This window comes from Elaeis guineensis, chromosome 11, assembly GCF_000442705.2.
Source record: "Elaeis guineensis isolate ETL-2024a chromosome 11, EG11, whole genome shotgun sequence".
Taxonomy (NCBI): Eukaryota; Viridiplantae; Streptophyta; class Magnoliopsida; order Arecales; family Arecaceae; genus Elaeis; species Elaeis guineensis.
This window is the reverse complement of record NC_026003.2, coordinates 24,323,895-24,326,483: the sequence shown is the minus strand read 5'-3', so window position 1 is coordinate 24,326,483 and position 2,589 is coordinate 24,323,895. Positions and strand designations below refer to the sequence as shown.

General features: G+C 35.7%; 1 non-coding gene across 1 annotated transcript; it reads right to left on the bottom strand.

Annotated features, from left to right (window-relative positions):
* Positions 1 to 1,605: 1,605 nt before the first annotated feature.
* LOC140852734 (small nucleolar RNA R71) lies at positions 1,606 to 1,714 on the bottom strand. The gene has a single exon (XR_012135635.1). It is a non-coding gene; the product is annotated as a small nucleolar RNA R71 (small nucleolar RNA).
* Positions 1,715 to 2,589: the final 875 nt, after the last annotated feature.

Here is a 2,589-nt window from a genome sequence, read left to right as displayed (position 1 = left end):
GCCTTCTCTGTAGATTCGACCCAACTCACTACTTTCTACATGTTTTTAATTTTTATTGAAGTCAAAATTTGATTGATAATCACAGTATCCTAACGACAGCATCTTGACCCTATCAAATTTTTGGCACTGTTATCGGGGAAGGTATCAATTTTAATATTATTGAATTTTTTGATTTTTTTATGAGTATTGCTTACTAACTTTTTTTATTTTTTTGTGAAAAAATTAAAAATTTTTAAAAAAAAAGAAGATAGAAAGCTTCCAAGTTGGTGAGACCAATCCTAACCCTAGCCTTAACTATTTATTTTTCATATTAATTACTATTTTTTTAAATTAATCTAAAATTCATCCACATAAACTTAATAAAAATTGTATGACAAGAGTAGAAACTTAATTTTTAGGAGCATTTATCATTGTAGATTTATTTTTGGTGATCGCTGGAGACAAGATAAGCTTTCAAGTTTTATTAGTTTCATACATCTAATTTAGTTGCATAAAACTCCTTGTTTGAAATTGGTTGTGCATATTCATCTCAAATCAATTTAAGGGCAATACCCATAACAAGATAAGGTAAAAATTTTATCACCCTCCCTCGGCCCAAAAACAACCAACCAGCATCCCACATTAACCCTAGCTTAACTAAAATCAAGTAGATATTGGCCCCTAGTATTAATCGAGTTCAGTTCTGAGTATTATGGTCAAGTCAAGTGCAAAGTAAGTCCGGACTCACTCCTGAAACTGGTGTCTAAGGATAAAGGTTATAAAGGCTCAGCCTAAGTGGATTTATGGTTATTTAATTGGTTCCGTTAGCTTATCTGGCCAATTCAATTGGTGTCTAAGGCAAGCAACGAGGGGACCCCCACGATCCCACCTCTTACCTGGCTAGTTGAAGGAAGTGAGAATAAACCCAATTTATATTTAAGCTAAGCCACTCTACATCGAACTGTTAGGTCTAAAAAATCCATAGGTGTCTAGGTTTAATTGTTTGCTAACTTGATTATAATTAACACTAAACCACAACTAATTCTTCCCACCTAACGTATCAAGGTCTAGGGCTCTTTCTTTTTTCTCTCTCCTTTTTCTCTTAAAAAAAAATGAAACAAAAACAAAACTTGAATCATACATTAGGGTTTGCACTGGTATATACAAGATAGAAGATCTCTCTATCCTGACCTAGTTGAACCCAATCCTGAGATTGAATGGTTGATTCATATTAAACCTGAAAATCAGATGGCTGGAGATCCTAGAGAACCACCTAGGTAGATGAAGGAATATTTTATTCCTTCCACCTATAACCCATCGACTTGTATCCACTTACCTGATATTTTTACAAGCCACTATGAGATCAAGTCGACCATAATCCAAATGCTCCCATCTTTCTATGGGAATACTAATGAAGATCCTTACAAGCATCTGGATGAGTTCTTAGAAATTTGTTCCACGATGAAAATTCAAAATTTTACTGATGATACACTTAGATTGACCTTATTTTTCTTCTCACTTAAAGATAAAGCCAAGTACTGGCTTGGCATAATAGGGAGACCATCCAAACTTAGACTGAAATGCAGCACGAGTTTCTTAAGAAATTCTATTTCATAGGTCGAACCAACACCATGAGGTGAGCCATCACTGGATTTGCTCAGCTTCCAGGAGAACAAATTCATGAATCATGGGAGAGACTTAAGAAACTTCTTAAAAAATGCCCACACCATGGTCTATCTAAGTGGCAAATTGTTCAAGCTTTTTATGAGAGTTTAGGAGACCAATACAGATAGATGGTAGATGCATCTTGTGGGGGTGCATTCCTGAGTAAAAGTGAGGATGAAGCCTACACTTTATTTGAAACTTTGAGTGAAAATTCAATCAATCATGCTTCATTATCCTTCTACGAAAGATCAATCCCTCACCAAAAGTGAGCAAGAATTTTTGAGATCAAGCAAACAGACTCTAGTCCTAAGGTCAATCTAAACTTAATATCTCAAAGATTAGATAAAGTCGACCTTCTTGCCCAGAAATTTGATCAGTTTCTAGCATTAGGTCAACAATCTCCTACACAATACACACCACCACCTAATTATCAGGAGATTTATTCTATCTGTGCTAGCCCAGCCCATCATGTGAGCGAATGTCCCACGGCTGCACAGTTTCTACCTTTCATTCAAGAATAAGTTCAAGCTGCCCAAGGTTACTCCAAATCTATCAATGATCCATTCTCTAACACATATATTTCAGGCTAAAAGAACTATCCTAATTTTTCTTGGAGATCCCAACAGACTCAGGCTCAGACCAAATTTTTTTTATGCAAAACTTTTAGAATAAACCTCAATACCAAAATTATGCCTATAATAGTGGTCAACCTAGTCAGCCTATCCAGCCATCCTATTACAATCAGCCGTTATACCCACCTCCTCAACAGACCAATCTAGCCGACAATAGATTTATCCAACTTCAACAAATGATCATGATCCAACAGCAATCTCTCATCAAGCTAGAAGCACAAATAGATCAATTAACTGAATCTACCATGAGGAGAGAACTAGGTCAATTGCCAAACGAATCGATACTGAATTTTGAAAATAACCTAACCATCCA